General features: G+C 40.7%; 1 pseudogene; it reads right to left on the bottom strand.

Annotated features, from left to right (window-relative positions):
* Positions 1-6,476: 6,476 nt before the first annotated feature.
* LOC138667807 (alpha-2-macroglobulin-like protein 1) overlaps positions 6,477-13,409 on the bottom strand; it is a 70,667-nt pseudogene continuing 63,734 nt past the window's right edge.

The following is a 13,409-nucleotide window of genomic DNA, read 5'->3' as shown; positions in this document are numbered from 1 at the left end:
CGTTCTGCTCTGTTCGCTAGGCACCTGCCAGGTTCCCACGCCTGACAGGGACCCCCCTGTGTCTTCTCCCTGCAACACCCCCTGCCACGGGATGTTGCCTGAATCCAACCCAGTCAGCTTCTGACTAACTTTCTATCCAACCCCTAGTTTTACCAGTGTGAGGAGTGGCCCAATAAATAAAGCCTTTTTCTCCCCCTAGTGGCCGGAGTGTGAAGTGTAATGTGTGCTGGTGATACCTGGTCAGTAGAACTCCTTCAGTGCCATCAGACGTACCATCACTCCCCTTAGTGGCAGAGCGTCATACTGCAACAACCAGATCTCTGGGGCGCTGCACTTGAAATGTACACCACCTCACATGCCATTATAACACATGCGACCCTTTGAGCCTCAGGACTTGAGTGCAAATTCACCCACCCTAGCAAAAGATTTTCCAAGATTAGCCACTTTTGGCATACTTATTTCATAGGTGGAGGTCCCATATACTGAAACATTTGTTCATATGCTGTATACTGTGGTGTTGCCATAAAAATGTAAGGTGGGAACAATCCCTTTGACAGAAACTAAAAATGCAAAATGTTTGCCTTAAAGGGAACCTTTCAAGTCATTATAACTCACTAAACCACCAACACGTCACTATATATGATACGAGTTTCATATTTTTTTTATTATTTGTTATTGTATGATCATGAAAAATATCTACGTGTTTCACACGCACTCCAAACCTTTATCTTGGAGAAAGAAAACTGGGTTGTGTTTGAACCGCGTAGCTTTTTTACATGGTCATATTTTTTGTAATTCACACGTATGAAAGGGAACCTGTCAGCAGGACTGTGCACAGTAACCAACACACAGTGTCAGGTGGACGCCGTCATACTGATTACAATGATACCTTGGCTGATGAAATCCATCTTGTGGTTGTTGTGTGCTCTTTATTTTCAGTTTTTAGCTAATAATATGCTTGTGCTCCATGGGGGTCTGTGGGGGTCTTCATGTGGTGCTCTGCTTAGGTGTATATAATGAAGACTGTCGACAGGTCACTGATCCCTCACTGACCCGCCCACTAGTTAACATAATGAATATATGTTATATACAGTATATATATAATCTTAAAAAAAATCCCCTTCTGTAGGCAGGCGCCGGTGGTGGCGCCTGCACTGCAGCACTATCGCATATGTAATGTGTATAACTACAGGTAATTTCTTTGATGTTATCCTTAAATTCCTAGAAAAAAAAATCAGTTTGAAAATGGCGCCTGTGCAGTAGCAGCTATCGGCGATCGGTCACTGAGGGATCACTGACCTGTCAGCAGTCTGCATTTTGAATACCTAATCAGAGATCAGAGCACCACATTAAGACCCCCCTAACTCCCCCAGAAACATCCCATCTAACAATAACGAGGCAAAAACAAAGAATTGATGGGCGAAGGTCGGTCACAGCTTTAATTTTTTCATAGAAATATATAACAATAAAAGGAAGCACATGAAACTTAACAAAAAAGACCAGTAGCCATATGGTTAGTCCGGTCTGTGGCACAGTGGCTCCAGAAACCACGTGCGCCACTTAAAGGAGCATAGCACAATTTATTTTAGCCAAATTTGTGCTTCAAGATTCAAATTGTGCTCCTTCCCTTCCAAGCCCTGCCGTTTGTCCAAACAGAGGATTCTGGCCACATGTGGGGTTTCACTGTGCTCAGAAGGAACTAGGTAAAACACATTTTGAGGACCATTTTCTTGGGCTATTCCGTGTAAAAGTGAAAAATTGGGGCAAAAGCAACATTTTAGAGTAAAAATTATAAAAATTGTTTCATTCAGCTTTGCATTAATTCCTCTGATCACTTGAAGGGTTATAACATTTCCTGACAGTAATTTAGAAGTATTTGGGGTGGTGGGGGGTGTTTTTATAACAAATGAAATCACTTTTGGAGAGTTTGCAATATATAGGCCCCTCAAAATCCATTTAATTCTGAATAGGTCCCTAAAGAAACAGGTTTTGTAAATTTCTTGAAAAAATGAGAATTTGCTACTAAAATTTTAACCCTTCTAACACCCTAACAAAATAAAATGGCTTTTGAAAAATGATGCAGATGGAAAGTAGACTTATAAAGGTGCGGCCAGCCTTTCCTTTGAGCTGGGTATTATATTGATGTGGTCTCCCATGGTTGTGTGTCCACTAATTGGGCCCAGTCCTTCCTCCCACCAATCACAGACAATATCCTCTTTAACGCCTGACTGTTGCGTGTCCATCACCTCTTCCTCTACGTCCTCCTCAATTTGTTCCTTGGCTTCTGTACTTTCACAAACAGTTTGCCTGGTACCAGGACCCCACCTCGAGCACTCTAATCCACCCTCCCATGAGGCTAGCTGCTACGCTGAGAGAGGGTGGAGTAGGGTGAACATGAATGTGAGTGAGGTGCAGGCAGAGATGTTATGGTGGATTGAGAAAGATGTGTTGTGCTAGGTGACACAAAAGCAGAAGGCATGTCCACTTCCGGAACAGCTGAAGGGCTCTCCCTCACCCCAAATGTAGGGGGTAAACAAGTGGAGTTTCTGTGGCCGGAGAGCTGTGTGAGAACACTTGACCCGGTGACGCAGGAGGAGGAAGCAGCATATGTAGTTGATGGAACTGCCAGTGGTTGGCGAGGACTGGTAGTTGGAATTTTAGCGCAGTGAGATTCATAGACTAAGGCATGTTAATTGTACATGTGCCAGTTCATGCATGTAGTTGTCAATTTATTGCAATTTTTGCCTTTGCTTAGTATTTTTTTCAAATTTGGCAGATAACGTGAGTTGGGCTATCTGTTGCTGTCTCAAAAAACACCCAGGCTAGGCAATCCTTGCTGCCCCTGTGAACTGCAGACTTGCAACTGGTGCTGGCCACAGCCAGAGATGTGGCTGAGGATGTGGTGCTTGTCGTAGTTGCATCACTCCATGTATGTGCGAGAAGCTGCAATGCTACCTCCTCATTCTCCTCCTGCTCCACCTCCTCTGCTTAGCTACTCAGCTGCTTACCTCTGGCTTTACACCAAGTGGGATCTACAACCTCATCATCATCCTCTTTGTTCTCCTACTCCTCACCCCGAGAGTCACCCTCCTCATCTTCATCAGCTCGTTTCATATAGTCATTGACTTTGAGAGCATACCAATGACCCAGCCTACCTACCTTTATGAAGGGGGTAGTGGTGGAAAACAAGGCTCGTTTAGACTTTGCTAAATGGTAAACAGTATAATCCTGTAGACTTTGGCTGATAGACCTTTCTCTTGATGTTTATACTTATGCATTACTACTCAGAATGTTGGCATTTTGCTCTGCAATTGTGACCAGTCTTTGTGCCATCTTTATTAGTCACATGTCGAATATCAACATCTTGCATAGTTTTTTTTATAAGTGCTTGCCTCAGGGTGTTTTCTGGTTTAGGATTCGGTAAATTGTTTCCTTTTTATTACTACGTAGTCATTTTGACAGATTGGTTTAATGGCAGAATTTTAGCTGGCCTTCCCTTCACTCAGTGCAAAAATTCAGTCCAAGTTCTGCATTAATCACCCTGACCCAAGGAGGTTGTTGGGCTGGCATCTAGCAGATTGGGCACATGATTATTATTATTATTATTTATTTTTATAGCACCATTAATTCCATGGTGCTGTACATGAGAAAGGGGTTACAATGATCACCTATTGGCCCCTCACAAAGGGCATCCAGCGTTCACACCATGCCCCCTAACCCTATTAGATTAATAAAACTTATGTTCCTTACATTTGAGATTTGCTATAGTTTTAAAATTTCATCTTCCCCTTAGGCAGGGTTCACATTGCGTCAATGGCAATGCGCTGACGGCATCCGTTACACAGCGGCACTAACGCTATGTAACGGATGCTTCAGCACACCGCATGTCATAATCCGCATGCGTTAGCGATGTGCCGTCATTTTGTGACGGACGCTTGGATGTGGTCTGCAGCATTTCTGGGTCTGTCACCGCTAGTGTAGGTGGAACATCAGCGCTATCGCGATTGCATAACACGATCTTTAAAAGGCACTAGCATTGGTGCAGTCCGTTTAACGCATGCGTTGAATGGACTGCACCAACGCAATGTGAACCCAGCCTTATTGTTGGGGTTCCTCAAGGATCAGTCCTAGACCCCCTCCTTTTCTCTTTGTATATCGCCCCTATTGGACAAACAGTAGATTTGGGTTCCAGTACCATGTCTATGCTGAAGACACCCAATTATACACTTCTGCTCCTGATATCACGCCTGCCTTTTTAGAAAACACCAGTGATTGTCTTACTGCATGTCCTCCCTCCATCTGAAACTGAACCTGTCAAAAACTGAACTCCTCATGTTTACTCCCTTTACTAACTTGCCTGACATTGCCATTTCCGTGTGTGTTTCCACCATTACTCCCAAGCAACGTGCCCACTGCCTTGGGGCCATACTTGATTCCGAGCTTTCATTCACCCCCCACATCCGATCACTGGCTTGCCCTTGTTACCTGCACCCCAAAAACATTTCTAGAATTTGACCTTTTCTTACTTTCGACTCTGCAATCTGGACTATTGTAAATCTTTACTAATCGGCCTCCCTCTTACCAAACTCTCCCCTCTCCAATCTGTCCTGAATGCTGCAGCCAGGATTATATTCCTCACCAACCGTTACACCGATGCCTCTACCTTGTGCCAGTCATTACACTGGTTACCCATCCACTCCAGAATCCAGTACAAAATTATTACCCTCACCCACAAAGCCCTCCATGGCTCAGCTCCACCCTACATCTCCTCCCTGGTCTCAGCCTACCACCCTACCCGTGCCCTCCGTTCTGCTAATGACCTGAGGTTAACATCCTCAATGATTAGAACCTCCCACTCCCGTCTCCAAAACTTTTCATGTGCTGCGCCAATTTTTTGGCATGCACTACCCAGGTTAATACGATTAATCCCCAATCCCCACAGTTTTAAGCGTACCTTAAAAATGCATTTGTTCAGTCTGGCCTACCGCCTCAACGCATTAACCTAACTATCCGTGTTGCCCATTCAAAAAACTTAAACCATAATCAGGTTCCTCGCATCATGTTCCCATACACTTTATGTATTTAATAGCCCTCTGTATCTGTACTGCTACATACTTAGCTGATAACCGGTTCATGCAGCATTACATGAACATCCGAATAACTAAAGCAATTGTTACCATCCACCCCTCGTGTCTCCCCTTTTCCTCATAGTTTGTAGCTTGAGAGCAGGGCCCTCATTCCTCTTGGTATCTATTTTGAACTGTATTTCTGTTATGCTGTAATGTCTATTGTCTGTACAAATCCCCTCTATAATGTAAAGTTCTGCGGAATATGTTGGCGCTATATAAATAATAATTATTATTATTATTATTATAAAATAATCACAAGGAAAGACAAAGCTTAGGACATTTTGTATAAATTATATATATCATCAGTATATAATCCTCAATTTATAGACAACTTAATGATTATTGGTGGAATATGTCTTCTTTATATACTCAGCCAATATCTGGAAGAATGTGGAGTCAGGATTTAGTGGATTTTAATAGCTTCTTTCTTCTTTCAAAACCTAAAGAAAATGAGATGAAGAAGTAGTATCCTGCCAGCCATGGAGGATCTCGTAGGCCCCGATTCATTATTAACATTGCGCCTGCTTTTTATCTAGTATTGTGTGTTTGCACCTCTTTATTGCTTGCCCCAATTTATTATTCTATTTGTGCCTTTTTTTTTAAATTCTATTTTATATGGCCGAATTTTAGCAATTTTAGATTAATTTATTGTGAGTTTTTAAAAAGTTGCTAGTTTTGGCCCAATTTCACTCTAGTCCCTTCATGGTGTACTTTTGAGTGTGGCCAAATTTGGGTGCAAATGTTTTTGGATCCAAATTGTGATTTTGGTGCCAAATAGTGATGAGCGAATATACTCGTTGCCCCAGTGTAAGTACATGGGGGTTGCCTGGTGGCTAGGGAACCCCCACATGTACTTATGCTGGCTAACAGATGTAAATCATTCAGCTGCGGCAAGAAAAACTAAGTCTCCGAGCACTAAAAAATACTCGGAGGACACCCGAGCGTGCTCGAGAAATCTCGAGTAACGAGTATATTCGCTCATCACTAGTGCCAAACATTGCAAAACCTGTTCATAACATGCAAAAAGTTTTTTTTTTTTGCTTCAAATTCTTGAATTGCCCGTGACATGTTGATGAATTTGGCGGCAAAAATGGAAACCAACATCACTAGACAAAAAAGGAAAGTGACTTAGAAAACCCTCAAATGATTAATCAGGGCCATAATGTGTAAACTATAGTGAGCAACTAAACAGTGCCAACCACAAATTCCCCCCAAAAGCTTGCCAAAATATCCTTGGTGTCAGTTTCAAACTGGCTACAATTTTTGTTGGAAGTGCTTTTTGTTGGAAGTAATCGAGGACATACTGTAAGTAGAGTATAGAGTCATTCATCGTTGTCAGATCTCTCATCAAGTACAGGGCGAGTTGTATTCTGCAGTGGCATGTTCATCTAAAAGACAAATGTATGATAGATTATTTGTTGTGGTAGTAAACAATCATCTCAAATAGTAGAATTTCAAGACTATTTGTTTTGAGATGACCACCCAAAGTTTCATTGAATAGTGTTATCTTAGTGGTGGTCTCAACGCAGATGGCCGGTATGCCGACTATATGGTGAAAGTCACAAGATATCTGCTCCGGATGAGAGGTGGCTTTTTGAAAAAGTTTCACTGTACGTGTTTTACGGTGAGCGCTTATTCATAGCTTAAAATGGAAGTCCAGCTTGAGAAAATATCCTTAAAGAGTATCCGTCTTTTTAATTCATATTTTGTAAATCAATAGTACACGTGAAGATAAGAAAGTTTGCAATATATCTTATCAGACAAATCTGCTTCTTTCTTATCCTGGATATCTTCAGATTGAGGCTAGTCAAATAACGACATAATAAAATGCTAACTACATGCAGTCACAACTGGGGGATGGTAACGTCATGTGGATCTGACCACCAATATTAAATGGAACCTGTTACCATGTAATCTGCAGGCATCAGGAAGAGTAGAGGAGATTGAGATATCATTTTGTGAAAAATGTTTCAGTATATCTTGTGTTTTAATCATTTAATCCTCCGCTCTTTTTGTGATTTTCGGTCTAGTGGGCGGTCCTATCCTAGTGACTGACAGCTTTCTTTGTATAAGAGTGCATATGGAGAGAGCTGTCACTCACTGATAGGACCGCCCACTGGACAAAGAATCCCAGAAAGAGCAGAAGATTAAATAATTAACTAACAGTTAAGGCAGGAGTCACACTGGTTGTATGTTTGCTCGTGCAACAGAATCGGGGCCGATTATGCAATTGGCACTCGGCTCAAACTCTGTCACAGTTTGAGCTGAGTGTCAGTGCTCTGTGCTCCGATCCTCTCGCATGAGAGAAAGTAAAGAAAGTAATTTCCCCATCTCCTCTGCAGTAATTGCACTTAGTCTTGTATGGGTGAGAGCAATCTGATTACCGGATGCATTCGCAGCCCCATAGAATAACACTGTTATATCGTATAGGACTCAGCCGTGTTATACGCTCTTGTGTGCGAATCCTTTTCTCCCAAAACTATATATCAGCTGCTCTATAACATGGGGCGACAACTGAGAGTCATAAGATGAAGGAACCACCCTCACCTTTCTCATAGTAATCATAGATCTTAACAGCTGCTGGCTTTAGGTTCATTACTGGATATTCCTGCTCAACTAATAATGAAAAGCTGGAGATGATATGTCCAATCTAAGGTTTGTAGGAAGAAAGAAAAGAGAACGTTGAGTGACAAGATGACACAAGCAATAACAGCAAATATAACCAGAGAATTATATCTTCCTTGGTTAGGATAATAGTAACGTAATTTGTGATCTCAGATGTTGGAGCTGCCAGCAGCGGATCTTGATGATTTGCTGGCCAAATGTACTCAGTGTGGCAGAACATACGTTAGGTAATTGGTGAGTTTTTTTACCTTAGTATTTGTAAGCCAAAACCAGTAGTGGAATAATCAGAGGAGAAATATAAAAGAAACACATCACGACTTCTGGATTTTTCACTGACTCCTGGTTTTTGGCTTACAAATACTGATATAAAACACTCACCAAATACTCAATGTATGAACGTGGCCTCAGAATGAAGATTCTCCCAGATAACTGAATAACATCACTGAAGAAGACCACAGAATAGGTTAGAAATCTGTATCTATAATGTTTTACTGAAAAGGATTTTCCCACTAACAAAGTACATTTCAATTAATCGATTTTGGAATAAAAATAAGTTGGATGTGTTAATAAAAAATGTTCTTGAGTAGAATAAAAAAGCTTATAATCTCCTCCGGTGCTAGTGCTGTTCCAGCAATGTCGGCACTTGTGGTCCTGGGGCTCTCGTGCATGACACGTGGTGCCTGACACCCAATCAGCGCTGGCGTCAATGCCCTGGCCTTCTGTCGAATTGAGCATGAAGAGGAAGTCAGAGCTGCTGCAGCCCAGGCTTTCTCTTCATGTTCAATTCGACAGAAGGTGGGGCCAGTGATGTTAGCGCTGATTGGGCCCCGGGCATCACATGTCATACAACTGCATGAGATCCCCGCGACTGCGAGTGCCGTCACTGCTGGAACAACGCTGGTACAGGAGGTGAGTATAAGCTTTTTTTATTTTATCGGGGCCAAATATTTAAATGAAGAAGAGGTTGTCCTAGTAGTGGACATCACGTTTAATACTATGATAAGTATGTATTATTCCTTAATTGAATATAAGATTAGAAGTAGATCAGACCTCATCCAGGTAGAGAGTCAACATGTCCTCCTCTTCTTCTGCCCGCTGAATTATCTTAAATGTTTTTAACTAAGTATGCACAAAAAAAGATAAAAACACTGATTTAGTATTCACAAGTATGAAAAATTAGGAAATTCTGAAAAAGCAAACACTTAGAGTAGCTGAGTCTAGATATCTTGAATGTATTAAATTAGATTATTCTTTTCGACCCAAAACTACTACTGTATATTAACGCTGCCATAAAATGGCTTTGCGCAGGAGTTACAAAAACAAGATTAGATTCCATCATGTGTAATCAGAGCAGATTTTTCTAGAAAAAAGTCATGCTACTGCTATTAGAGAGGTATACTTAAGAGCCTGTAAGCTTTGCTCTAAAGCTTCAGCACTCCTCTAATGCCACAGTGGCAAATCTGACTCTTCTAGATAGAGAGTATGGGAAACTATACCGCTGATCCAAACCTTCAAACTTCAAGAATGTACTGCCCCTAACAAATAGAATTTGGGAGGATGGGGAGCTGTGCGCTCCTGAAGAAATAAATGGTCCTTTAAGCTCATAGTTGAGCAGAGGTTGGTCTTTAGATATACTTTATGCCCATTGTGGGCTTTGTCCTTCTGTAACCTGGATCCTACTTGTGACCCAAAGTCAGGAATACCACCCTAAAGAGGGCATTTCAGGGTTTCTCATATCTTCCCTATGAAACACCTCCAATATGATTTCTCCAAAGATGGGTATCTTTTCAACACTTAAGTGCCATTTTTCAAGGCAGTACCCATGACTTATACTGCCAATAAGGCTTCAGTAGAATTTTTTTTGCACCAGTATCCTTCTATGGACTCATATATCCCAGAGCAAAACTGAATGAAGGTACTTTTATTTTTTATATTGTAAAATCATCTAAGGTTTTAAGGATATAACTAAAAAAATTAACACTTTTAATCCAGACAAAGCATTTCTAGTGATGCAATCCAAAAGTTTATTTAGCATTTTTTCAAGATGCAGTGAATTTAGATGAAAGCTATAAGGTGCTCACCAGTTCTATTGAGCTTTTTACTGGAGAAAAGCCTGACAACATCTTCACTTCAATTAGAACCATGTTCGATTTCTGACGTGATCCGGTGTATCTAGAAAAAGCAAATATTGAACACAATGGATCACTTCATTGTGAAACCTACTTTGCCAGGTTCCTTTAGGTCAGATCAATGCATACATTGTTCTAGTTGCCAGTGATTTTGTTTTTAGACTCTAGTATAACGTCCTAGTAATGTTATGGCCTTAAACTATTTGTGTATTTTTAGAACTTTAGAACTTTTAGGGTATGTGCACACGTTGCGGATTCTCTGCAAATCCGCAGCGTTTTTTGCAGTGCAGAAACGCTGCAGATCCGCAATTGATTTACAGTACAATGTAAATCAATGAGAAAAAAAAAATGTTGTGCACACTTTGCGGAAAATCCGCTGCGGAAACGCTGCGGTTTAAAAGAAGTAGCATGTCACTTCTTTTTTGTGAATCTGCAGCGATTTTGTACCCATTCCATTATAGAAAACCGCAGGGGTAAAAACCGCAGCAAATCCGCAAGAAAACCGCAGCAAAAACCGCAGGTGCGTTTTCTGCCAGGAAAGGCAGAATCCGCACCAGAAATTCCTAAGCCTAATCCGCAACGTGTGCACATAACCTAATTATGGCAACTCACCGTAAATTTGGAGGATACTTTGTAGCTGTAAATTGATTTTGGGTTGTGAATTGACATACAGAATAATTCAATGTGGACTTTAGAAATGGAACTTCCAACCCCATTCCCCACCTATCCATACTTGTGCCCCTTCTCATAATGACCAATTTCCCACTTCACTCAATGATGAAATATCCTAGACATTTTTATTTACGATTTTTGGTAAGTTTGGTGGGGCCCAGAAGATTTGCACATGAAATTTGGAGACATCCCTATATTTCCGAGGCCTCCCATGCATTGCTGAAAAGTTGACAAGTGCATTATTCGTGACTATATCTTGTCAGAATCCTCAATGACTGAAGATTTAGAGTTGCGTTATCAAATCCACCTCAAAATCTTATAATGAATGAGTTGTGGGAGAAAGGCACAATATTGAGTAAATGATGGCAGATTTCTATGATTGTGGAGGTCTGACAGCTAAAACCTTATCGACTTGCTAGATAGAAGGCACTCCCATTTTTGGGGACTATAACTGCACCTTATGAAGTCTTCTCTGATCATATACACACTATGCAACTAAACTTCAGGTTGTAGTTCGGTACATTGCCTTGACATTTGAGGTCTTGTGCAAAAAAAAATCCCAATGAACCCCAGACACATTATTTAATGATCAGTCTTGATTCCTAAATTTGAATTTTTTTTCACAACCTCCACTGCCACTATTGCTCCATTTCTCTATTTTTACCAACAGATTTAATTCCACAATCAGCAATTCTGTGGGTCCACTCGCTCCCTCACATTTATCAACTGGTACGTCCATTGCCACTTTCCTAGGCTCCATACTTTCCTTACTTATGCTGTGGCCTAGAATTCTTGTCATAGTCAGCTATTTTCTTTTATGCTTTAGGTTATTTCATTTGACCATTGTTTTCCATTGTATATACTTTTGTTATTTCATGCACATATGCACTTTGTTTATTTGTTATATTATTTATTATTTTATTTTTTGACCCGGTAGTTACTGATGAAGGTCCGGATGTAGGACCGAAATGTTTCTGTTATTTTTTGGACACCATTAAATCACCTGTCTTACGGTAAGTTGAGTGCTGAGTTTTTGCTATATATTGATTCCTAAATTTGACCTTAACTGATCAACAAGTTGTTGAACATCTGTAAAATAAGCCACCTCTGAGAGAGGAAAGATCCATCACTGGATATTGCTTATATGGCATAATTTGGGAGATTTTACAGTGCGTTGCCCCCTGGAACTTTTCAACCTTTTCTCACATATCATGCATCAAACATAAAGATACCAAATGTAAATTTTTGGTGAAGAATCAACAACAAGTGGAACACAATTGTGAAGTTGAACGAAATTTATTGGTTATTTTAAATTTTTGTGGAAATTCAAAAAACTGAATAGTGGGGCGTGCAATATTATTTGGCCCCTTTAACTTAATACTTTGTTGCACCTCCTTTTGCTGTGATTACAGCTGCAAGTCGCTTGTGGTATGTCTCTATCAGTTTTGTACATGGAGAGACTGAAATTTTTGCCCATTTTTCCTTGGCAAACAGCTCGAGCTCATTGAGGTTTGATGGAGATTGTTTGTGAACAGCAGTTTTCAGCTCTTTCCACAGATTCTCGATTGGATTGAGGTCTGGACTTTGACTTGGCCATTCTAACACCTGGATACCTTTATTTGTGGACCATTCCATTGTATATCTTGGTTTTGTTTGAGATCATTGTCTTGTTGGAAGACAAATCTCCGTCTCAGTCTCAGGTCTTTTGCAGACTCCAACAGGTTTTCTTCAAGAATGGTCCTGTATTTGGCTCCATCCATCTTCCCATCAATTTTAACCATCTTCCCTGTCCCTGTTCAAGAGAAGCACGCCCAAACCATGATGCTGCCACCACCATGTTTGACAGTGGGGATGATGTGTTCAGGGTGATGAGCTGTGTTGCCTTTACGCCAAACATATCTCTTGGTATTGTTGCCAAAAAGTTTGATTTTGGTTTCATCTGACCACCTTCTTTCACATGTTTGGTGTGTCTCCCAGGTGGCTTGTTGCAAACTTTAAACATCACTTTTTATGGATATCTTTTAGAAATGGCTTTCTTCTTGCCACTCTTCCATAAAGACCAGATTTGTGCAGTGTACAACTGATTGTTGTCCTATGGACAGACTGTCCCACCTCAGCTGTAGATCTCTGCAGTTCATTCAGAGTGATCAGGTTCTTCTTGGCTGCATCTCTGATCAATCTTCTCCTTGTTTGAGATGAAAGTTTAGAGGGACGGCCAGGTCTTGGCATTGGTGTGATACTCCTTCCATTTCAATATGATCGCTTGCACAGTGCTCCTTGGAATGTTTAAAGTTTTGGAAATCATTTTGTATCCAAATCCGGCTTTAACCTTCTCCACAACAGTATCACGGACCTGCCTGTTGTGTTCCTTGGTCTTCATGATGCTCTCTGTGCTTCAAACAGAACCCTAAGACTATCACAGAGCAAGTGCATTTATACAGAGACTTGATTACACAGAGGTGGATTATATTTATCATCATTAGGCATTTAGGACAACATTGGATCATTCAGAGATCCACAATGAACTTCTGGAGTGAGTTTGCTGCACTGAAAGTAAAGGGGATGAATAATATTGCACACAACACTTTTCAGTTTTTGAATTTCCACCAAAATTTAAAATAACCAATAAATTTTGTTCAACTTCACAATTGTGTTCTACTTGTTGTTGATTCTTCGCCAAAAATTTACATTTGGTATCTTTATGTTTGAAGCATGATATGTGGGAAAAGGTTGAAAAGTTCCAGGGGGCCGAATACTTTCGCAAGGCACTGTACACAAAAATATAAATGAGTTCTGCTCTAAAAGAAATACATCTGTTCATACTGTAGCTGGATCTCCATGATGAGCAACCATA

Source organism: Ranitomeya imitator, chromosome 2 (genome assembly GCF_032444005.1).
Source record: "Ranitomeya imitator isolate aRanImi1 chromosome 2, aRanImi1.pri, whole genome shotgun sequence".
Classification (NCBI taxonomy): domain Eukaryota; kingdom Metazoa; phylum Chordata; class Amphibia; order Anura; family Dendrobatidae; genus Ranitomeya; species Ranitomeya imitator.
This window is presented reverse-complemented; position numbering and strand designations above follow the sequence as displayed.